The 25,985-nt window shown below is 38.5% G+C and overlaps 1 non-coding gene across 1 annotated transcript in view; it reads left to right on the plus strand.

The window, feature by feature from the left end:
* Positions 1-358: 358 nt before the first annotated feature.
* The window catches only part of LOC106826881 (uncharacterized), a 52,665-nt gene continuing 27,038 nt past the window's right edge, over positions 359-25,985 (plus strand). The window contains exon 1 of the transcript XR_011506565.1: positions 359-498. This is a non-coding gene — a transcript (uncharacterized protein). The remainder of the gene's footprint in view (positions 499-25,985) is intronic.

The raw sequence follows: 25,985 nt of genomic DNA on the forward strand, positions 1-25,985 counted from the left end.
AAGAGGGCCAAATTTGGGGGTTGAAGGGTAAATCAGGAGTTGTATTTTAGACACGCTGAATTTGTCAGGATTTTGAGATATGGAAGTAGAGATATCGTGGAGTGAGTTGAATAGGCTAGTTTGGAATTAATGAGAAAGATAAGCCTAGAGATATAAACTTGTGACGCATTTGCATATATGTAATAATTTAAGTTATGAACATGGTTAACCTTAATTAGGGAGAGAATACAGAGTGAGAAAATTGCCTACGGTGAAACTAGAGGAACACTAATATTTGAAACCCGTGAAAAAGGAAAAGCCAACAAAGGGGCTTTGTAAATGAGCAATCCCTCAAGCGGGGAGAGGGCAAAAGCCAGACGACAGAATCCAATTTTGGTCGAGATGAAGTAAGCGCATTCCATCCCGTGTCTCCCACTGAATGCAGTTAACAACTCGAGAGAGAACGCACAGAGCAGCTGTTCGAGGACTCTGAAAAATAAATGGTAGCAGGCAAATCCGGTAAGGAAACTGGAACTCAAGGTACCAACGAACTCACGGTGAATTTTCTGCTTTTTTTTCTTTCCTCCCTCCAGTATCTCTTGTCTTGGACTCAAGGGCAGCCTGAAACCCGAACCTACACGCTGGGTTCAGACAGAAAGATAGAAAGAGCTCCAAGAGAAGCTCCCTATTTATGGTCTGAGAAGAGAGAAATGGGGTCCCTATGCATCAGAAAGAGTATGGCAAATTCCCTGATTTTTTTCTGTTACCTCTTGACCAAACCCCCAGGCAGTCCTGCGGTGACAGTGGCAGCAGCAGCGGTGGCTGGGGAGGCACCTAAAATCCTTAGGAAAGAGAACACTTCTTCCTGACTAGAGGAACAGCGGTCCCAGGAGCATGGGAGGAGTCCCCATTGCTTTTTTTTTTTTCCTCTCTGTGCTCTCACCGTTTGGTACCTGAGGCAGAGACTTCCAGCTCCCAGAACTGTGAGAAAATAAACTTCTGTTTGAGCCACCCAGTTTGTGGTATACTGTCACGGCAGCCCAAGCAGACTGATATGTGGTCCCTTTCTCCATCTTCAAACCAGCAAAGATGAGTCAAGTCTTTCTCACATTGCATCACTCTGACCAAGCTTCTATCATCACATCTGTTTCTATAACTCTTTGTCTCCTTTTTCTACTTTAAGGACCTTTGTGATTACTTTGGGCCAAAACAGATAATCTCTCTGTTTTTTTTGTTGTTGCTGTTATGAATTGTGAGCAATTTATTTTTATTTCTTGTAGTTTTCACATAGTCTTTGATGGCATTAAACCTTTTATAATAAAAGCTACACATTTGTGAAACAACAACAACAGGATAAAGAGGCAAAAATGTTTTGTGTGAAAGTGTCAGTGTTTTATAATCCTAGACTACTTTTTATTTATTGAGTTCATAATAGTTTACATCATTGTGAAATTTCAGTTGTACATTATTTCTTGTCTGTCACCACATAAGTGCTCCCCTCACCCCTTGTGCCCACCCTCTACCCATTCCCCTGGTAACCACTGAACTGTTTTCTTTGTCCCTGTGTTTGTTTATATTCCACACATGAGTGAAGCCATATGGTGTTTGTCTTTCTCAGTCTGGCTTATTTCACTTAGCATAATTCCCTCCAGGTCCATCCATGTTGTTACAAATGGGATGAATTTGTCTTTTTTTATGGCTGAGTAGTATTCCATTGTATATATATACCACGTCTTCTTTGTCCAATCATTGGTTGATGGGCACTTGGATTGTTTTCATGTCTTGGCTATTGTGAATAGTGCTGCAATGAACATAGGGGTGCCTATGTTACTTGGGATTGTTGATTTCAAATTGTTTGGGTTGATATCCAGTAGTGGGATATCTGGGTCACATAGTCTTATTTTTAGTTTTTTGAGGAATCTCCATGCTGTTTTCCATAGTGGCTGTACCAGTTTACCTTCCCACCAGCAGTGTATGCAGGTTCCCTCCTCTCCACACCCTCTCCAACATTTGTTATCTTTAGTCTTAGTGATTATAGCCATTCTAATGGGTGTAAGGTGATATCTTAGTGTAGTTTTTATTTGTATTTCTCTGATAATTAGTGATGTTGAACATCTCTTCATATGTTTATTGGCCATCTGTATATCTTCTTTGGAAAAATGTCTGTTCATATCCTCTGCCCAATTTTTGATTGGGCTGTTTGTTTTTTTGTTGCTCAGTTATGTGAATTCCTTATATGTTATGGAGGTTAACCCCATGTCAGATATATGATTTGCAAATCTTTTCTCCCAGTTGGTGGGTTGTCTTTTTCTTTTGACCCTAGTTTCTTTTGCCTTGCAGAAGCTCTTTAGTCTGATGAAGTCCCACTTGTTTGTTTTTTCTTTTGTTTTCCTTGTCTGAGAAGACATGGTATTTGAAAAGATCCTCTTAAGTTTGATGTCTAGGCATGTACTACCTATATTGTCTTCCAGGAGTTTTATGGTTTCAGGACTTATCTTCAAGTCTTTGATCCATTTTAATCCATTTATTTTTGTGTATAGCATGAGATAATGGTCTACTTTCATTCTTTTGCATGTGGCTGTCCAGTTTTCCCAATACCATTTATTGAAGAGACTGTCTTTTCTCCATTGTATGTTCTTGGCACCTTTATCGAGTCTACTTTGTCTGATATAAGTATTGCAACACCTGCTTTCTTTTGTTTGCCATTAGCTTGGAGTATCCTCTTCCATCACTTCACTCTGAACCTGTGTTTGTCATTGGAGCTGAGATGTGTGTCCTGGAGGCAGCATATTGTTGGGTCTTGTTCTTTAACCCATCTTGCCACTCTCTGTCTTTTTATTGGAAAATTCAATACATTTACATTTAGGGTGATTATTGATATATGAGAGCTTAATGATGCCATTTGATCACTTGTTTTCTGGTTCTCCTGCATTTCCTTTGTTTCTCATCCTGTGTATTTTGGTCTACCAATTGAGTTATATAGTTTTTTGTGTTGTATTCCTTTGTTTTCTCCTTATTTATTATTTGTGTCTTTGTTCACTTTTTTGTTTAGTGGTTACCATGAGGTTCGTATTCAAAATCTCATAGATAAGATAGTCCATTTTCTGATGGCCTCTTATTTCCTTAGACTAAGCCAATTCAGTCTCTTACCTCTTCTCCTCTTAAATTGTTTTTCTTACATCTTATTCCAACTTGGGTTGTGAGTTTCTGATTAAAATGACAAGATTATCTTTGCTTTTGGTGTTTTCCTTCTCTTTATCTTTTGTTTTTTTGAGGAAGATTAGCCCTGAGCTAACTTCTGCTAATCCTCCTCTTTTTGCTGAGGAAGACTGGCCCTGAGCTAACATCCGTGCCCATCTTCCTCTACTTTATATGTGGGACACCTACCACAGCATGGCTTTGCCAAGCTGTGCCATGTCCGTGCCTGGGATCTGAACCTAGGAACCCCGGGCTGCTGAAGGGGAGTATGCGCACTTAACCGCTGTGCCACCGGACTGGCCCCTCCTTCTCTATCTTTAATGCTATTCTTGAGTATTTGCTAACCTGTTCTGATGTATAGCTACAATTTTCTGATTTTGTCTACCTATTTATCTCCTTACTCTGTGCTTTGTAACCCCTTTCTCCCCTTTTTCTTTTTCAGGTATGAGGGCCTTCTTGAGGATTTCTTATAGGAGGGGTCTTGTGGCTACAAACTCCCTTAGCTTTTGTTTATCTGGGAAAGTTTTTATTTCTCCATCATATCTGAAGGTTGTTTTTGCTGGATAGAGTATTCTTGGCTGAAAGTTTTTGTCCTTCAAAGATTTGAATATGTCATTCCAGTCTCTCCTAGCCTGTAAGGTTTCTGCAGAGAAAGCCACTGAAAGCCTGAGAGGGGTTCCTTTGTAGGTTATTTTCTTCTGCTTTGCTTCCCTGAGTATTTTTTCTTTGTCATTCACTTTTGCCAGTTTCACTACTACATGCCTTTCAGTAGGTCTTTTTACATTGACATATTTAGGACTTCTGGTAGCCTCTTCCACATGGGTTTCCATCTCCTTCCCTAGGTTTGGGAAGTTCTCTGCTATTATTTCTTTGAACAAGCTTTCTGCTCCATTCTCCTTCTCTCCTCCCTCTTGAATACCTATAATTCTTATGTTGTATTTCCTAATTGAGTTGGATATTTCTGGGAGACTTTCTCATTTATTTTTAGTCTTAGTTCTCTCTCCTCCTGTATCTGGAGCATTTCAACATGTCTATCCTCAATTATGCTGATTCACTCCTCTATGATGTCTGCTCGAGCATTCAGGGAATCTATATTTTGTTTTATCTCTTCCATTGTGTGTTTCATCTCTAATATTTCTGATTGATTCTTCTTTATAGTTTCAATCTCTTTTGTGAAATAGCTCTTGAACTCATTGAATTGTTTCTCTACATTCTCTTTTTACTCGTTGAGTTTTTTGATGATACCTATTTTGAATTCTCTGTCATTTAGATTACGTATTCTGTGTCCTCAGGACTGATTTCTGGGTACTTGCCATTTTCTCTCTGGTCTGAAGATTTGATATAACTTTTGATGCTGCTACAGGGCATGGCTCTGTTTTTGCACATTGTGGTATTATTTGGTTGCAGTTACTGCCTATTGCCACCAGGTGGTGGGAGGGGGTCAAGAGCTGTGTATTCTGAGCCCTCCTGTGTTCTGCCGAGATCCCATGCAGTGGAGCCAGTGCTGGGCGGGTGGAGAGGCGCTTTCTTCTGTGTGCTCTTGGAGTTTTCTCACTCTGCCCTTGCTATCTGCTCTCCTTGGGTGTTAGCTTGATGAGGTCACCCCTGTGTTAGATTTCACCTTGGTAGGGGCTTTCCCCTAGGCTGTGAGGGCCCTCGGGGATCTTTGATGTTGCTGCAAATGAATGTCCCCTCCCCCATTCCTTACCTCTTGAGACCACCTGCAGTCCTGGATTCCAGTCTTTTAGGGAGGGAGCGAAGTTTTCTCTTACCCTGTTCCACCTCCTCTGAGGGGCGATCCAGCCTCTCTGCCCTCCATTGTATGGCTACTTGGGTCTCTCAGATGTCTTTTGTGTTGTGTTTGGATGTCCTCTGTTGGAGTATGAATGTCAGGTTACTGGGAAATCTCACTCCAACATGATGCTGAGGTCACTCTAAATCTCTCTGTTTTAAGGTCAGCTGATAAGCAACTTTAATTCCATCTGAAACATTAATATTCTTTGCTGTGTAATCCAACATGTCCACAGATTCTGCGGATTACACTGTGGACATTTTTGGGGCCATTCTTTATCCTGCCACATCTTGATTTCAAAATCACTGCACTGAGAAATGAAAACACTTTAAACGTTTGGATTCCTGGACATTGATGCTGAACTTACTCCAATTCCTGAAGACCCAGAATGACACTGCAATATATATATCAGTGAGTCTGCTTATGAATTTCTAGTGATTAATTGATAGTTTTCAAAAGTTCACTTTATGGAAACTCTGAAAGAATCCCATGATTATTTCCTTAATTTGCATGTAATATTTGGAATAGTTGCCATCGACAACTGGCACATCCCCACATCTATGAATTATGGAATAAAGACCACTATAGTAGGAGAATCCAAGCTGAAGCCTTTGGAACTTCCCTTTCCTGACAGATTATAATGTTAAAGGTGATATTGCATTCCTGGTGGAACCATAGAAATTAAAGCCACCATCAAAGGCTTGGAAGATTCAAGAAGTGGTGATTTCTGTATTGTGCTCGACTTTCCAAATTGGTAGATGCAGAAGACTGACAGGTTTTGGGGAATGATAATGAATTAAAATATAATCATTTTTTTGGAGGTTCTAATTGCACCTGCTTTTCCAGATATGGTCTCCTTGCTATAGCAGCTGGTGGCTGCTTTGTTTTCTTTCCTATTTCAACAATGTGAAAACAAGAAACCATCTGCTTTCACTTGGCAGAGTCAGCAGTACACATTCACCAGATTACCTCAGGTTTCTTCCTCAAGTCTCTAGTTCTGTTTCGCAAATAGGTATTGGAATATTGATCTGTAGTTTTATTTTCAAGTGTTTTTTTTTAATACAAATACATTTTTATTTCTTCATTAATTTATTCAGTAGATATTTACTCAATATCTAATGAGTGTGAGGTGCTTTTTTGGGTGTCATGGGGGATGCAGACACGAGCAAAACATGAATTTTTGCCCTTAAGGAGTCCAAAATCTAATGAGAAAGACCTGCATGAAAATATCTAAAAACTCAAGGCAGAACAATCACTTCACACTATGTATAATGCTTTTATGTTATCATACATCATAATGATAACAAATCTTCCAGTGATTTCTTTGTCTGACTTTGGCATAAGGGTAATGCTGGCCTTATAGAATGACTTGGGAAGTGTTTCCTCCTTTTCTGTTTCTTGGAAAATTGTGAGAAGATTGGTGTTAATTCTCCTTTACATGCTTAGTAGAATTCACCAGCAAAGTTATCTGGTTCCAGGCTTTTCTTTGTTGTGAGATTCTTGATTACTGATTTAAGACCCTTACTACTTATAGGTCAGTCCAGATTTTCTGTTTCTTCTTGAGTCAGATTTGGTAGTTTGTGTGTTTCCAAATTGGAAAAGAAAAAGTAAATTATCTTTGTAGATGACATGGTTTTGTATATAGAAAATCCTAAACAATTGACAAAACCCCCAACTATTAGAGTTAATAATCATATTCAGCAGAGTTGCAGGATACAAGATCAATACACAAAACCAGTGATATTTCTATATAATAGCAGTTAACAATCCAAATAAGAAATTAATAAAACAATTCCATTTACAATAGCATCAAAAAGAATAAAACAGGAATAAATTTGACTTAAGTGTTACAAGACTTGTACACTTAAAAACTACATTGTTGAAAGAAAATAAAAAAGATCTAAATAAATGGAAAGATATCCCATGTTTATTGACTGGAAGACTTAATGTTATCATTAATTTTTAATTAAATTAAAAAATTTTAATAAAAAACAGAACATAAAGTTTACCCTCTTAACCATTTTTAAGTGTATAGTACTGCAGTGTTAAGTATACTCATGTTGTTGTGGAACACATCTCCAGGACTTTTTCATCTTGCAATACTGAAACATACACGTTGAACAACAACTCCCCATTTCTCCTCCCCATAGCTCCTGGCAACCACTATTCTACTTTCTGTTTTTGTGAATTTGATTACTTTAGATACCTCATATAAGTGGAATGAGACAGCGTATGTCTTTTTGTGACTAGCTTATTTCACTTGGAATAATGTCTTCAACATTTATCCATGTTGTAGCATGTGACAGAATTTACTTTTTTATAAGGCTGAATAATATTCCAATAAGGCTGAATATAATAATATTCCTATATATATATATACATATATATATATATATATATATACCACATTTTCTTTTCCATTCATTCATCAATGGACATTTGGATTGCTTCCATCTCTTGGCTATTGTAAATAACGCTGCAATGAACACGTGCAGATATTTCTTTGAGGTCCTGCTTTCAATGTTTTGGATATTTACCCACAGTGAGATTGCTAGATCATGTGGTGGCTCTATTTTTAAGTTTTTGAGGAACCTCCATGCTCTTTTCCATAGCAGCTGCACAATTTTACATAGCAGCAGTGCATTTTACACTCTCACCAATAGTGCACAAGGGTTCCAATTTCTCCACATCCTTGCCAACACTTGTTATTTTCTGTTTTTGTTTTTATATTAACCATCTTAATGGGTGTGAGGTAATATCTCATTGTGGTTTTGACTTGCATTTCTCTAATGATTAGTGATGTTGAGCATCTTTTAATATACTTTTTGGACATTTGTATGTCTTCTTTAGAGAAATGTCTATTCAAATCTTTTGTCTATTATTTTATTTTTATATTTTCCCTATTATATCTTTGATTAAATGTTAAATTCTTTAATATGGATACCATGACTCTCTTAAAATTTTTTTTATTAAGACTCTGGTTTTTTAGGTTCACAGCAAAATTTACTCCGTGCTCCTGCCCACACAGCCTCCCCTGCTATCAACACACCACCCTAGAGTGGTACATTTGTTACAATTGACGAACCTACATTGACACATCATAATCACCCAAAGTCCCTAGTGTACTTTAGGGTTCACATTTGGTGTTGTATATTCTATGGGTTTGGACAAATGTATAATGATCTGTATCCATCATTATGGCATCATCCAGAGTATGAAACTTCATAGTTTTGCAATATATAAAGTAGAGCAAATTTATTAAACTTGAGAGGAATATTGTTCCTTGGACCCTTTTATGAGTTCTTTGAACCACTGTCATCTCTTGATATTTCACTGTTACTCAACAATTGAGGTCATTTCACTTTGAAGGGACTTCAAATTCCCCTTAGGAAACTTTCTGAGAAGAAAAGTTCTCTTATTAATAAGTCTCAATTGGATTTTCCCAAGCTTGCTCCTAACATGTTGCCTACCCCCAGGGCTGAGTCCCACAGTGTCTTATTTAACCTGTGTACACTTCCAGGGCAGCAGCGCCACCTGGGTTCTAAGCAGTAATGAAGCCCAGTGAAACCCAGCTCCCTCTAGGGCAACGAGAAGTAGTCTGTGACTTTTATTTGTGTAGTGGGAATAGTGTCATAATGAAGACTTGAGGTGCTGCAGAGAAAGAAAAACATGACTGTCTTCGTTAGATATATTTTGTCAACAAAGGCAAACTCTTGTGCTATTTGGAGAGCTAAGTCAAGTAGCTGCTTCTCCTAAAGGGCCATGGGAAGATCTTCTCAGAGGGACGATAGAGCATCTGTAATGAGAGAACTAGGTGGAATGGTGTGCATGTATTTTACTGCTCCCTGAGCAACGAAGTACCTTCCCAGTGTGACTCTTTCCTCATCATTCATTTCCCTACCTCAGATGGTCCTGCAGATTAACCAATATGACATTTCCCTATATCTTTGTCCTCTTGACCCATTGTAAGGGAAGAAAGGTTCCTTGACATTGTGTTAATAGTAGCATAACGCCCAGAACAAATCAAGGACTAGTCCCATTCTACTCCACATGAGTCCGAGCTATGTCTGCAATGTCTGTTATTTTTAGATGGAATATGCTACTTACTTTAGCAATTATTCTGAGCAGCCCTGGTCCAAGGGCAGCTACTTCCAGTATCAGATTGCCTACCAGCTGTGCTTCAAGGTGAAGTGCTTAAGTAGCTCATCAAAATTCTTTTTAATTTCCCTTCTAACATTTGTTGTCTTTCAGCCATAGGCAAGAGTTATTACTGGGTGGAATTTACATCTGGAGAAAGCATTCCAATTTAAGAGAGACATTCATAAACAGAGGCTGTGTCATATTTTATGCAAATATTTTCCAAGTATATTATCCTTGAAAAAATTGTCTTCTGTTGTATTTTTAAATTGCACAGTCAATGAATAAATATATTCTTATAAAAACTATTAAATCAAAATGCTTTAGTAGAATTCTCCTTCGAATGCATGAATCCCATCCCAGTCCCACCTCCAGAGTTAATTCCTCTAATGAGACCTTTCTTATGCAATACTATAGTAGTTCTGAAATTTTACCGTGCTTGAGAATCACCTGGAGAGCAAGTGACTTGATTCCTGAGCCCCACCCCAGAAATTCTGGTTCAGTAGGTTTGGGATGGGAAGTGAGAATATGTTTTTCTAACAAGATCTCAGTGATACTGATGCTGCTGGTCCACAAATCACATTTTGAATAACAGTGCTATTGGCGTATGGTATAGAAGTGGTATAGAAATATTTAGTATAACATTGTGCATATGGTTTGATGCAAATGCTCTACTCTTTGCATTGCTCTATAATTTGCTTTTAAAAATTAGTAATGAGTCTTGGAAATAGCATCATGGCAGTACATATTGATCCACTATATTCTTTTAAGCTCTTGCAGAATATCTTATATTTCCTTCTAATTTTTTGGGTGCTTCCTGTAATTTATTAAGGTTACTTTTTCTTTCTTGTACAACAGTTTGTGTTCCCTAGAGTTAATACTTGTCTTTTTTTTATGCTTAGTTTTAAATGTGTTTTTTATTAACTCAAACCCAAACACCAGCCAGAGGGTATATATGTTCTCTTAATATATTCAGACACATTAATTATTGTATTAATTTCATTTTTTAAAGAAATCTTTCCCCAGATACTTATAGCTTGCTGCAGTCTTTACTGGCCACTCTCTAGACTTGGTGTAGAACCATCATGAGATTTCTCTTTATCATTGGCCTGGGGATTGCCTTTGCCTCTGACTTGGTTTGTGTTCCCTGGTTCCTGATTTGATGTCTTCCTCCTTCCTGGTTTACTGCCTTATTTTGTTGACCATCCTTCAGTAGCTTCCTAAAAAGGTGCGTGAGTGCTAATTTTTTTGAAACTTTGATTGTCTGAAAATATGTTTGTTCTGTTGATGGTTGTCTGGCTGTAGAATTCCAAATGTTTTGAAATTTCTTGATGATGTGCCTTGGTATAGATTTTTTTCACCTGTTGTGTTGTATACTACTTGAAACCTTTCAATCTAAGAACACGTGTTCTTGGACATTGAAAAATATATATATTTTGATGCTTTCCTTCCCTTTATTTTCTCTGTTTTTTCTGGAACTTTTATTAGTATGTTGGAACTTCTGGATTGGTACTCTAATTTTCTAATCTTTGTCTCTCTTTGTGTTTTTGGTTTACCATCTGGGAGATTTTCTTAATTTTATCTTCCAACGTTTCTGTTCAGTTTTTCCTGGTTTTGACCATGTTTTTAATTTCCAAGAACTATTTTTATTCTTTGAATGTTCCTTATATGCCACAACTTCTTCATCCATTCATCTGTCGATGGACACTTAGGTAGTTTCCATGTCTTGGCTACTGTAAATAATGCTGCTGTGAACATGAGGGTGTAGATATCTCTTTGACATAGTGTTTTTGTTTCCTTTGGATATATTCCCAGAAGTGAAATTGCTGGATCATATGGTAGTTTTATTTTTATTTATTTTCTTAAAAATTTTTTATTGAGGTTATGATAGTTTACGACATTGTGAAACTTCAGTTGTACATCATTATTTGTGAGTCATCTTATAGGTGTGACCTTTCACCCTTTGTGCCCACCCCCACCACTACCTCTTTCCCCCTGGTAACCACTAAATAGTACTCTTTGTCCATGTGTTTGTTTATCTTCCACATATGAGTGAAATCATACAGTGTTTGTCTTTGTCTGCTTATTTCACTTAACATAATACCCTCAAGGTCTATCCATGTTGTTGTGAATGGGATGATTTTTATCATTTTTTATGGCTGAGTAGTATCTATACCACATCTTCTTTATCCAATCATCAGTTGATGGGCACTTAGGTTGCTTCCATATTTTGGCTATTGTGAATAATTCTGCAATGAACATAGGGGTGCATAAGTCTCTCTGAAGTGCTGATTTCAAGTTCTTTGGATAGTGGCTGGCCTAGTGGCACAGTGGTTAAGTTTGCACGTTCCGCTTCTTGGCAGCCGGAGTTCGCCGGTTTGGATCCCAGGTGTGGACATGGCACCACTTGGCACGCCATGCTGTGGTAGGTGTCCCACATATAAAGTAGAGGAAGATGGGCACGGATGTTAGCTCAGGGCCAGCCTTCCTCAGCAAAAAGAAGAGGATTGGCAGTAGTTAGCTTAGGGCTAATCTTCCTCAAAAAAAAAAAAGTTCTTTGGATACATACCCAGTAGTGGGATGACTGGGTCATAAAGTATTTCTATTTTTAGTTTTCTGAGAAATCTCCATACTGTTTTCCATAGTGGCTGCACCAGTTTGCATTCCCACCAGCAGTGTATGAGGGTTCCCTTTTCTCCACAACCTCTCCAACATTTGTTATTTTTTGTCTTGGTTATTATAGCCCTTCTAACGGGTATAGGGTGATATCTTAGTGTAGTTTTGATTTGCATTTCCCCAGTGATCAGTGATGTTGAGCATCTTTTCATGTGTTTATTGGCCATCTGTATATCTTCTTTGAAGAAATGTCTGTTCATATCCTCTGCCCATTTTTTGATTGGATTGTTTGATTTTTTGTTGTTGAGTCGTGTGAGTTATTTATATATTATGGAGATTAACACTTTGTCAGATATATGATTTGCAAATATTTTTTTCCAGTTGGTGGGTTGTCTTTTCACTTCAATCCTGGTTTCCGCTGCGTTGTAGAAGCTCTTTAGTCTGATGAAGTGCCACTTGTTTATTTTTCTTTTGTTTCTCCTGTCCGAGAACATGTGTTGTCCAAAAAGATCCTTTTAAGGCTGATGTCAAAGAGTGTACTGTCTATATTTTCTTCTAGAAGTTTTATGGTTTCAGGTCTTACCTTCAACTCTTTAATCCATTTTGAGTTTACTTTTGTGACTGGTGTTACGAGAATGGTCTACTTTCATTCTTTTACATGTGGCTGTCCAGTTTTCCCAACACTGTTTATTGAAGAGATTTTCCTTTCTCCATTGTGTGTTCTCAGCTCCTCTGTTGAAGATTAGCTGTCCATAGATGTGTGGTTTTATTTTGGGCCTTCAATTCTGTTCCATTGATCTATGTGTCTGTTTTTGTACCAGTACAATGCTGTTTTGATTGTTACAGATTTGTAGTATATTTTGAGGTCAGGGATTGTGATGCCTCCAGCGTGTTCTTTTTTTCTCAGGATTGCTTTAGCTATTCAGGGTCTTTTGTTGCCCCATATGAGTTTTAGGATTCTTTGTTCTATTTCCATGAAGAATGTCATTGGGATTCTGATTGGTATTGCATTGAATCTGAAGATTGTTTCAGGAAGTATGGACATTTGAAATATGTTTATTCTTCCAATCCATGTGCATGGAATGTATTTCCATTTCTTTATGTCATCATCAATTTCTTTCAGAAAAGTCTTGTAGTTTTCATTGTATAGGTCTTTACTTCCTTGGTTAAATTTATTCCTGGATATTTTATTGTTTTTATTGTGATTGTGAATGGGATTGTGTTCTTGAGAACTCTCTCTGCTAGTTTGTTATTAGAGTATAGAAATTCAACTGATATATGTAAGTTGATTTTGTACCCTGCAACTTTGCTGTAATTATTGATTATTTCTAGTAGGTTTCTGATGGATTCTTTAGAGTTTCCTATATATAAAATCATGTCATCTGCAAACAGTGAGAATTTCACTTCTTCATTGCCTATTTGCATTCCTTCATTTCTTCTTCTTGCCTAATTGTTCTGGCCGAAACCTCCAGTACTATGTTGACTAAGAGTGGTGAGAATGGGCACCCTTATTTTGCTCCTGTTCTCAGAGGGTTGCCTTTCAGTTTTTCCCCATTGAGTATGATGTTGGCTGTGGTTTTGTCATATATGGCCTTTATTATGTTGAGGTACTTTCCTTCTATACTGATTTTATTGAGCATCTTTATCATAAAAGGATGTTGGATCTTGTTGAATGCTTTCTCTGCATCTATTGAGAAGATCATGTGGTTTTTGTTCCTCATTTTGTTAGTGTGGTATATCACATTGATTGACTTGTGGATGTTGAACCATCCCTGTGTCCCTGGTATAAATCCCACTTGATCATGATGTATGATCTTTTCAATGTATAGCTGTATTCAGTTTGCCAATATCTTGTTGAGGATTTTTGCATCTATGTTCATCAGCCATGTTGGCCTGTAATTTTCCTTCTTTGTGTTGTCCTTGTCTTGCTTTGGTATCAGGGTGATATTGGCCTTGTTGAACGTGTTAGGAAGTGTTCCATCTTCCTCAATTTTCTGGAATACTTTGAGAATGATAGGTGCTAAATCTTTGAATGTTTGGTAGAATTCTCCAGAGAAGCCATCTGGTCCTGGACTTTCATTTTGGGGGAAGTTTTTGATTACTGTTTTAATCTTTTACTTGTGATTAGTCTATTCAGATTCTCTATTTCTTCTTGATTCAGTTTTGGGAGGTTGTAAGAGTCTAAGAATTTATCCATTTCTTCTAGGTTGTCCAATTTGTTTGCATATAGTCTTTCATACTATTCTCTTGTGATCTTTTGTATTTCTGTAGTATCCATTGTAATTTCTCCTCTTTCATTTCTAATTTTATTTATTTGAACCTTCTCTCTTTTTTTCTTAGTGAGCCTGGCTAAGGGTTTGTCAATTTTGTTTATTTTCTTGAAGAAACAGCTTTTGGTTTCATTGATCCTTTCTACTGTCTTTTTGTTTCAATTTCATTTATTTCTGCTCTAATTTTTATTATTTCCCTCCTTCTACGGACTTTGGGCTTTGCTCTTCTTTTTCTAATTCTGTTAGGTGTAGTTTGAGATTATGTATTTGAGATTTTTCTTGTTTGTTGACGTGGGCCTGTATTCTAATGAATTTCCCTCTTAGGACTGCTTTTGCTGCATCCCACAAGAGTTGGTATGGTGTGTTTTCATTTTAATTTGTTTCCAGATAATGTTTAATTTCTCCTTTGATTTCTTCAATGATCCATTGGTCGTTCTGTAGCATTTTGTTTAATCTCCACATCTTTGCCCTTTATCTCAGCTTTTTTCTTGTACCTAATTTCTAGTTTCATCGCATTATGGTTGGAAAATATGCTTCATATTATTTCAATCCTATTGAACTTATTGAGGCTTACTTTGTTTCCCAACATATGGTCTATGCTTGACAATGTTCCATGCACACTTGAGAAGAATGTGTAATCTGCTGTTTTTGGATGGAGTGTGCTATATATATCTATTAAGTCCATCTGGCCTAGTTTTTCACTTAATTCTACAATTTCCTTGTTCACTTTCTGCCTGGATGATCTATCCATTGGTCTAAGTAGGGTATTGAGGTCCCCTTCTATTATTGTATTGTTGTTATTATCTCCTTTTAGGTTTGTTAATGGTTGGTTTATGTACTTTGGTGCTTCTGTGTTGGGTGCACATATGTTTATAAGTGTTATGTCTTCTTGGTGGAGTGTCCCTTTTATCATTATATACTGCCCCTCTTTGTTCTCTCTTTACCTGTTTTGTCTTGATGTCTACTTTGTCTGATATAAGTATGGCAACACTTGCTTTCCTTTGTTCACCATTAGCTTGGAATATCATCTTCTATCCCTTCACTCTGAGTCTGTCTTTGTCTTTGGGTCTGAGATGTGTTTCCTGGAGGCAGCATATTGTTGGGTCTTGTTTTTTAATCCATCCTGCCACTCTGTGTCTTTAGATTGGCGAATTCAGTCCATTTACATTAGAGCGATTATTGATATGTGAGGACTTAATGCTGCCAGTTTATTGCTTGTTTTCCGGTCTCCTGCATTTTCTTTGTTTCTTGTCTCATGTATTTCAGACTCCAATTCAGTTAGCTAGTTTTCTATGCTGGTTTTCTCCTTATATATAATTTGTGTCTCTGTTCTAATTATTTGTTTAGTGGTTACCATGTGGTTTGTATTAAAAAGCTTCATAGATGAGATAGTCCATTTTCTGATAGCCTCTTATTTCCTTAGACTAAACTGATTCCATCCTTTTCCTCTTCCCCTTCTAAGTTGTTATCGTCACATCTTATTTCATCTTGCATTGTGAGTTTGTGGTTAAAATGACAAGATTATATTTATTCTTGGTCTTTTCCTTCCCTTTATCTTTAATGTTATAATTAAGCATTTGCTAACTTGTTCTGATGGAAAGCTGCAATTTTCTGATTTTGTCTATCTACCTATCTCCTTGCTCAGTGTTTTGTAACCCCTTTCTTTTTATCTTTCAGATATGAGGGCCTTCGTGAGGATTTCTTGTGTGTGGGGGGGTGTCTTGTGGCAATGAACTCCTTTAATTTTTGTTTATCTGGGAAAGTTTTTATTTCTCCATTGTATTTGAAGGATATTTTTGCTGGATAGAGTATTCTTGGCTGAAAGTTTATTTTTTTCAGAATTTGGAATATATCATTCCACTCTCTCCTGGCCTGTAAAGTTTCTGCTGAGAATCTGCTGACAGCCTGATAGGGGTTCCTTTGTAAGTTATTTTCTTCTGCCTTGTTGTCTTTAATATTTTTTCTTTGTCATTGACTTTTGCCAGCTTTACTACTATGTGCCTTGGAGTTGGTCTTTTTACATTGATACAGTTTGGAGATCTGTTGGCTTCTGTCACATGGGTTTCCAGCTCCCTCCCCAGATTTGTGGAGTTCTTAGCTGTTATTTCTTTGACAAGCTTTCTGCTCCATTCTCCTTCTCTTCTCCCTCTGGGATACCTATAATCCTTATGTTGCATTTCCTAATTGAGTTGGGTATTTCTTGGAGAGTTTCCTCATTTCTTTTTCTTTCTTTCTTTTTTTTTTTGAGAGAGATTAGCCCTGAGCTAACATCAGCTGACAATACTCCTCTTTTTTCTGGGGAAGACTGGCCCTGAGCTAATATCCATGCCCATCTTCTTCTACTTTATATGTGGGATGCCTACCACAGCATGACTTGCCAAGCGGTGCCATGTCTGCACCTGGGATCCGAACTGGCGAACCCCGGGCCACTGAAGTGGAACATGCTCATTTAACTGCTGCACCTCCAGGCCGGCCCCTCCTCATTTCTTTTTAATCTTAGTTCTCTCTCTTCCTCTATCTGAAGCATTTGCACATTCCTGTCCTCCATACTGCTAATTCAGCCCTACTTTTCAGGGAATCCAGATTTTTTCTTAATCTCATCCATTGTGTTTTTCATCTCCAACATTTCTGCGTGGTTCTTCTTTATAGTTTCAAGCTCTTTCATGGCATAGCTCCTGAACTCGTTGAGTTGTCTGTCTGTACTCTTTTTTAACTCATTGAGTTTTTTAATGATAGCTATTTTAAATTCTTTGTCATTTAGGTTATAGATTTCTGTGTCTTCAGGATTGATTTCTGGGTACTTGTCATTTTCCTTCTGTTCTGGAGATTTAATATATTTTTTCATACTGCTTGATGGCATGGATTTTTGCCTCCACATAGAGACAGAATTTGGTTACAGCTTCCACTTGCTGCCACTCAGGGAGGGGCAGGAGCTGTGTAATCTGCACCCACCAGGATCCCTGTATGCTGTTCCTGACTGAGTCTGGGCCACTTCTTGGGATCACAGTGGCCCTGTGTGGTCTCCCACCAACTATGGGAACAGTCACATAGGGGTTCTGGGTTGCTGCTGTCTGCTTCCACTGACCCACCTAGATGTGCTCCCCCACTAGAGCCTGCAGCAGTGTTATGGGCTTTCAAGGCAGCTGGGAGCTTGTGCACCCAGACTCGCAGCTCCGTCGCTATCTGGTCTTAGGCTGTACCAGCTGTTGTGCTTGGTGAGTGGGGCTTCCCCACTGGGTCAGAGCCAGCACTTCTCCCTGGGACCATGATGGGATTGTGGACTCTCCCACCAGTCAAGAGAGTGATCACACAGGGGCTCAGGGCTGCTGTTGCCTGCTCCTGCAGTCCTGCCAGTTGTACTACACCTTTGGGGCTGCTGTGATACTGTGGATGTTGGTGGTAGCTGGGGGCACTTTCACCCGGGCTTCAGGTATGCCGCTGTCTGTTCCTAGGTTGCACCAGCCGTTGAGCTTGGTGGTGGGGCCTCCTCACTGGGACGGAGCCTGGGTCACTCCCTGGGGCCACAATGGGACTGTGGACTTTCTCACTGGACCTGGGAGCCATCATGCTAGGGCTCAGGGTTGTCATCACCTGCTCCCATGGTCCCGCTGGATCTCACTTGCCCCTTTCGGGCTGCAGCAGAGCTATGGTCCTTTAAGGCAGCTGTAGGTTTGTTCACGTAGACTTGCACCCATGCTGTGTCTGCTCCTAGGTAGCACCAGAGTTTGTGCTTGGTGGGTGGGGCCTCCTCACTGGGACAGAGCCTGAGTCACTCCCTGGGGCTGTGGTGGGACTGTGGGTTTTCCCACTGGAGCAAAGAGCAATCACAGGCTCAGGGCTGCAGTCACCTGTTTCCACAGTCACGCCAAGGTGCACGACCACCCTTGGGGCCACGGCGGTGCTATGAGCACTTCAGCCGAGAGAGCAGTCGCTCATGGGTACTGGGCTGTCTTGGGGCTGGAGAGTTCTCACTGTCTCCACCTCCTCCCCGGGGATAGTCCATCCACCTTTGGATGTATAGGAGTGTGGGTTTTTCAGGTATCCTGATGTGCTGTGTGGGTATCCTCCATTGATCAATGAATGTCTATTTAGTTGTTGTTTGAAGGGGGAGAGACAAAGGGAACCACTCACTCTTCCATGTTGCTGATGTCTTCCCTACTTTTATTTTTTTGAGGAATCTCTATATTGTTTTCCATAGTGGCTGCACCAATTTATAGTCCCACCAACAGTGCACAAGGGTTCCCTTTTCTCCAAATCCTCGCCAGCACTTTTCTCTTGTCTTTTTGATGATAGTCATCCTAACAGATGTGAGGTGAACAATGAGATGGTATCTCTTTGTGATTTTTATTTGCATTTCCCTGATAATTAGTGATGTTGAGCACCTTTTCATGCACTTGTGGCCATCTGTATGTTTTCTTCGGAAAAATGTCTATTCAGATCCTCTGCCCATTTTTTAATCAGATTTTTTTTTTGTTATTGAGTTGTATGAGTTCTTTATATATTTTGGAAATTAAGTTCTTAGCAGATATATGATTTGCAAATATTTCCCCCCATTCCATAGTTTGCCTTTTTATTTTGTTGATGGTTTCCTTTGTTGTACAGAAGCTTTTTACGTTAGAGTTTGATTTATATATTTCAAAGTTTTTCAGAATGTTAAATCCATAAAAAGTCATGACTATTGTGTCTTCTTGATGTATTAAAATGTGCTTGCACAGTTATTAATATGTAATAATCCTCTTGAGTCCTTCTAATAATTTTTGGCTTGTATTCAGTTTGATTTTAATATTGTTACAGTTTGTTTTCCTTTAAGCATTTTCTTGATATACCTTTTCTTGTCCCTTTATTTCAACATTGCCTTGTTATTTTAAGCCTGTCTCTTTTAAATAGCATAGAGTTTAATTTTACCCTCTCAGTCTATGAGTCTGTTTTCTAATATGAATTTTACTCATTTATATTTATTGTTATTTATGATATATTTAGGTTTGTTTCTATCCCCTTATTTGCTCATTTTTGCTATCCTTTTTTTTAAACTTATTTCCCCACCCCCATTCTATTTTTTATTAAATTGGTTATTTCTTAATTGTTTTCCTGCCAAGATGTTAGAAGACATAATGCCCTACATGTTTACACTTACGTTTTCTAACAGTGTCTATCAATTAATATTTACATCTGTATCAGTTGACTATTGCTATCATGATGTTTGCTAGCAAACTATCCCCCAAGTAAACCCAAACAATAGCAATCTTTTTCGCTATTCATGCATCTGTGCAGTGGCTGAGGTTCAGTTGATGTAGGCTGGGCTTGGAAACAGAGCTCTGCTACTATTGTAGTTCTGTGGGTTGGTTGGAATAGCTTTGCTTCAGGCTATAGAGGTCAGGTGGCTCTGCTCCATGTGTCTCTCATCCTCTCCTGGGAATAGCAGGCTAGCTGGGGCGTGTTCTTCTGATAGTGATAGTGGAGGCACAAGAGAGTAAGCTTAATGGTGAAAGCCCATTTCAAGTCTCTGGTTGCTTAATAGCTGATAACAGGTCACATATCCTAGCGCAGAGTCAAGGGGTGAAGAAATATGCTCCAAGACATTAAGAGGGCATGGCAAAATTACATCACAAAGAGTGTGGATGTATAATCCTATTACTAAAGAGAGAGAAAACAGAATAATGATCCTGTCTACCAGAACATTCTTCCCTTTAACAAGATGAATTTTTTAAACTTATAAAATTCCTCCTTTTTTCCTGCTTGTCATCTCTCATGTTGATATTTGAGATTTTTGTTATTTGGTATTTGAGATTGCTATTATTTTTAGTTTAAAACATTATACTTGTTGAGACAAGGACACAGGGCACTGCCTCTATGTGAGTTCTTGTGGTGGGTGCTATGATATGCTGATCAGAATCCCCATTAGGAACGAAGGACTCTCAGCTGTAGGGAATGGGGCCAACAGACAGTTCTCAGTACTCAGACGCCATCAGTGATTACCTTGACTGAAGAGGACTGCCTTGCCGAGGTCATGCCCTCTTCCCAGGTAGTCACATCCAATGACTATTCAGTATGACGGTATAAAAGTCCAATTGGGATGGACTAAAAGTCCAATTGGATGCCACAATTTAGGATGGTTCTGAAGGGTAATCCAACTTTTGGAACTCCTCAGAGAATCAGCTAAGACTTCTGTTGATATTGTTTCACTGCTCAACCTCTGCCTAATCTTGCTCCCTTATCCTCCTTTCTCTTCTCTAGGTGCTGCTCCTCAGAGCACTCCATAATAAACTTGGGGTTTTTTTTGCTGGGAAAGACTTTCCCTGAGCTAACATTTGTTGCCAATCTTCGTCTTTTTTTTCCCCATCCCCAAAGCCCCAGTGCATGGTTGTATATTCTAGTGGTAAGTCCTTCTAGTGCTTCTATGTGAGCTGCCACCACAGCATGGCTACTGAGAGATGAGTGGTGTGGTTCTGTGCCCGGGAACTGAACCCCAGCTGCCGAAGTGGAGCATGCTGAACTTTAACCACTAGGCCATCAGGGCTCGCCCCTCCCTAATAACTTTTTTACATACTAATCTCCCTCTCAGAGGTAACTTGCCAGGGAACCCATCCATGAGAGTTGGTGCTGGTGGTCCAAAAAACCTCAAACAAAACCAAAAAAAAGACACTTGCTGTGATAGGATTGTGGAGTTGAATCATTACCTGGCTGGTAAAGAGGACTGTTACTGGTGGTGGATGGAGCACAGACAGCGCCTGGCAAAGATTAGCAGTGTAATTGTTAAAACATCCGCTCTTGGGTAATTGGGACAGTTGGTCAGTGGAAGGGAATGCAATTAGCTGGTGCAGTGTATCAAGGATTTGATAAAAATGAGAGAAAAAGCAACTATAAGGATAATAAAATTGAATGTGTATTGCTAAACTCAGTTGACATTTGGAAAAAGATAATGAAAAATTAAGAAAGATAGTTAGAAATTACAAGCTAAATGTGAAAGCCAGAGGTCCTCCTTGGTATCGTGTACAGAGGTTCTCATCTCCTATACCTGGAAGGCAGAGAAAACAAGGGACAATGGTCATGAGTTAATTGTAAGAGTAGCTGAGCTCTTGGGCTGCTCCCATGGCCGAGTGGTTAAGTTCCCATGCTCCACTTCGGCGGCCCAGGGTTTCACCAGTTCAGATCCTGGGCACGGACGTGACACCACTCATCAACCCATGCTGAGGTGGCGTCCCACATAGCACAACCAGAAGGACCTACAACTAGAATATACAACTGTGGGGGGGTGGGGTTTGAGGAGAAGAAGAAGAAAAAAAGAAGATTGGCAACAGATGTTAGCTCAGGTGCCAATCTTTAAAAAAAAAAAAAAAAAAACAAAGAGTAGCTGAGCTCTACAGGTCTGTAATGCCAAGGTTGGGAAAGAATGGAACCCTAACACCTTGAATGGAGACAGGGATTCTGATACCTCATAAACATCTTGAATCCTCAGATTTCCCTGAGCACTTCGAGCTTGCACAAGTGGACCACTTTACATGGTAGTCCATTATGAGGGTACGTCATGATTTTAACATTGCTTTATGTGTCTCTAAATGCACACTGCTTTTTCTTTTTTGAGTAGATTACATTTTGTCCATTGGTCCAGGAGCACGTTCTGTTAGTCTTGCCATATTGTTTGGGTGCAGTTTGGATGACATTCACTATTCTTTATCAACTTTGTCCTTTCTGTTTAAAATTACCACACATCTGTTTACTTTAGTGGAACAAAAAGAAACTGTTAATTCTCAATGATGTTGCTTTTACTAAAGACAGTTCTGAAAACACAGCGGCTTTTAATGTCTTATTTATTAAAAACATGCAGACTTTACAAATAAGAATTTTGTGTTGGTCTGAAAACTGCTGAAGGTCTTTCCATATTGTGCCTTGTGGTTTTCTGATAGAAAGCATATACACACAAGTAAGAATTAATTCTTTTAAAACAGATGGGTCTGCTTACCTGTTTTCCCCTCCATTTTGGAAAATGGAATGTTGACTATAATAGTTGAGTGTGATTGACTTCATCAAAATATATTTCCGAAGCAGTAAATAGAGGGAGTCTTTGAATCTTTTGAAAACCCCAAGATGGGAGAAGAAGTATACATAATCTGTTAAATAGTCAACTTAAGGAGAATTATATACAATTAATTGTATACAGTGCATATACACATACAGTGGGGTTTTGATGTTAATTTATAACTGATGTGTAACTATGAGAGTTTTCCTTATTCTGTCAGGCCTAGATTTCTCTTCACAAATAATTTAGGTCCTGTTGATGTTTTTCCATATAATGATCATGGTGAAGCTTAATTTGCATAGCACTTTTGAGGACATTGAGGTATAGAACGGACCAAGGAAGTTTTATTCAAAATAGTGAAGGGAACGTTGAGGACAATAGGATTCAAACAAAGAGAGGATAAGAACTCTACGTAAATTCTTGGTGAAACAAGGAGAGAATGAAGATGTGAGAGTAGAGATGCATGATGGATGCTCCATTACAGGACATCATTTGGGTTCAGAAAGGGTGAATTCTTTTGAGCATGGCATTCTAGGGTTGTTAGCCAAGTATCTTTGCCTCAGCTGAGTACCTTCTTGTCGGGTTTCATAGCATTACTTCTTTTCATGATCCAAAAATGTTGTAAACCCTCAGATATCAGACACTTCTGGAGGGAGCTATGATCATTTAAGCAGAGAAAACTAATTTCCAACTTCAAGGGCAGTGGTGAAAAAAGAACCTCCAATAATTGCATAGCAGTGTGAAGAGCACTGGTGGCCAGAGGTTACCGATGTTAGCAGAAGGGCAAGACAAACATTGATAATAGGTGTTCTCTTATAAGGAAACTAACAAAGCTGGGGATTGGCTCAGAGCAAAATACCATATGATCTTTACCCAAGTTCTTGATATTCCCTCTAGTTGATACGCTCTGGGCACAATAAGAGTCTGTTTCTCCTCTTCCTCCTTCTGTCTCTTTCTTTCAAAATGAGTATTTGTATTTTGCATTATCTTTCCACATAGCTTAATACCATTTCCTTCCACCTGAATCTGATCTTTTTAAATGTCCTATTATTAGGTGAAAGTAATATACTTATCTTGTTAAAGTATATAGGTTCACCCCAAAAGACAAATTCCTTGATTGTTTAAAAAGATAAATTTATTAATGTCTTGTAATTGACTTTTTTCCAGCCTGATGTATTTTGGATCTTGGGCCCATGCTAATTTTTATAGGCACACTAGGCGGCAATGTTGAGTTGTAAATATCTCAGTAGTGTTTGCCTGGTTTGTATTAATGCTGAACTTGCAACTCCTTTAATTTATGTCAGTATTTCACCTTCTGTGCTAGCAATAGGATATGAGAAAGACGTGTAGATTTGCTTCCAGTGCAGAAAAAAATAACGATGGCTTAAAACAGTGCTTGTTGAAAGTTGGGGAAAGAAAAGCGCATATTTGTGAAGGAGTCCTGATTTTTTTTCTTCTGCCCTTTTTGGGTTATAAATTCGCATTAGTGATACAGCCAATATACAAACCACAGTTGTAGCAACCGGAGAAAGAAACAGGATATGACCCCCTATGTAAGATGCTCATAATATTCCCAAAGAGGCAGGGGAAAACTCCATTCATCTGCAATTTATTCAGAATGTTCTTTTCTTTTGCTTGTCATTTTGGAAGGGATTTAATCGTTGCTAAAAAGTTACAGGAACAACAGCCTCATAGCTAGAAATCATCTGTTTCTTCACAAAACAAGTTCACCCCAGATCAGCCATGTGACCCGCCCCAGCGGTGCCCAGCCCTCTGACCCTGAGTCTTGCTGGAACAGCGTCTCTTTTGGGATTGAAAAAGAATTCCTGTTCTAAGTCCTTCCTGCTATTTCTCTCAAGTTTGGTGCCTGCTCTGATGTTGAGACCTTTTTCCTTTTAAACCACATACTGAAAAGTTAGCCTAAAAACCCGAATTCATTCAACAGAGAATTCAGTGTGCAGATTTGGGATAAAATAAGCCGCAAATATGTGACTAGTATCATGACATGACGTTGCAAATTTTGAAAAAATTAATTAGAGTGATTTGAGTTTTCTCGTTGGTAAAGTTGGGGTAGTTGTGTGAACATTTGAACTGCTTTCAGCCTTATTCAAGCTGAACCTCAGAAGATTCTTAAATTTATGTTTGATTTTTTGTGTTAATAGAATCAGACCTAAGTCTGTTTTTTTCCATCTACACTTAATACAGTTATATCAGTTTACAAATATTTTAGGAATGATGTGCCCTCATTAATTTCCATTAAAAAGCATTTATTAAAATCACACATTTGTTCATGTAGTTACTGTGCACAATTAGTTATTTGTGATTCCTATCCACCTGATGCCCACCCTCTGCTGAGGCACCAGATATGTCTGGATTTTCATCCCAGCCCAGTGGGTTGCTAGCTCTGGGGCTCTCTGGGGCAACTTACTTGATTCTCTGAGCTTCAGATTGAAGAGGATAATAATACTTTCATCGTCATGGCTTTGTAAGGATTAAATGATGCACTAATGTGAAGTGGTCAAGTTGGCAAAGTATTCAATGGAGACTAGTGTGCTCCCTTTTGCATCTATTTAAGACCAGCGATGATGCAATAGACAGAAACAGTAGAGTCCAAAACTGCCACATTGTTGAGCGTTCCCACATCACCCAGGAAAAGTCTCACAAAAGCAAAGAAAGTACTGCACAGGGGGATGCACATTTCTTGCACTATAGTCAAAGGAAAAGCTATCTCCTATCCAAAACTTAGAATAAATTTGAGCTATTTGCAATATATACTGCACTCCAGAGTATTTTAATCAAAGTCTTGTGAATGACTTTGGATCAAAGAAATGAATCAAATAATCAACAGAAGTAGAGCCTCTGTTTCCTTAGTGCCTCATATTCATGCTTAGCATATGGTGCTTTAAAAAATTTATATTAAAAACAACTTTCACAAAATATAGTGGAGCTCAAAGTCCAAGAACTGCAAATGAATATAAATGGATGTAAAGCAAATATTCTCCTTGGACTCCACTACTCGTTGCTCTTCCTGAAGACAGGCTCTCCTACATCCTTGAGTATCTTTCTGTTGAAAGTAGATGGATAGATAGATAGATAAATGATAGACAGATAGAAGGTTGGATATGGATATGAACATAGATACAGATGCAGATATAATCTTTGCACACATGTGGGATATATCCTTAGGATAAATCTAGAAAAGGAATTGCTGGATCAAAAGCCTTGAGCATTTATAATTTTTATATTGCCAAGTTGCCCTCTGTAGAAGGTATATATCTTCTCTCTATATCTCCTCTGTGTGTGTGTGTGTGTGTACACACACACACACACACACATATATATATATACACTTATTAGCAATGCCTATATTCTTCAGCAGCACCGTTTATTACTTTTTTTGATCTTCATTTGATAGGTAAAAATGATATTTCAGTGCAGTTTCAATGAGTACTTTTATTATGAATGATATTAGTCATGTTTTAGGAGCTATTTTCATGTTTTCCTGTGAACTATCTTTTCATATCTTTTGGTCATTTTAAATTAGACTTTTAGTCCTATTATTAAGGTATTTAAAAATATATTAGGAAAATAAGGCCTTTGTCTGTAATCTAAGTTGTTAATCTCCCCCCCCCGTTTTCTGTTTATCTTTTGCCTTTTCTTATGTGAGTTTTAAAAATGCAGGCATTTTACATTTTTCTGCAACCAAATCACTCCAAGATTATAAAAACATGGAATTTGCCATATACTGAATTCCTATGTGTATTTTCCTGTGTTTAGTGTTTAGAACATTCTATTTTGAGAGATTTTTTTTCTTTATTTTTTTCTGGAATTATTATCTTTTACTCTAAAGAAATATAATAATGGGGCTGGCCGTGTGGCCGAGTGGTTAAGTTCGTGTGCTCCACTTTGGGGGCCTGGGGTTCACTGGTTTGGGCCCTGGGCGTGGACCTACACACTGCTTATCAAGCCATCCTGT

The sequence above is a fragment of the Equus asinus genome, chromosome 10 (genome assembly GCF_041296235.1).
Source record: "Equus asinus isolate D_3611 breed Donkey chromosome 10, EquAss-T2T_v2, whole genome shotgun sequence".
NCBI classification, from domain to species: domain Eukaryota; kingdom Metazoa; phylum Chordata; class Mammalia; order Perissodactyla; family Equidae; genus Equus; species Equus asinus.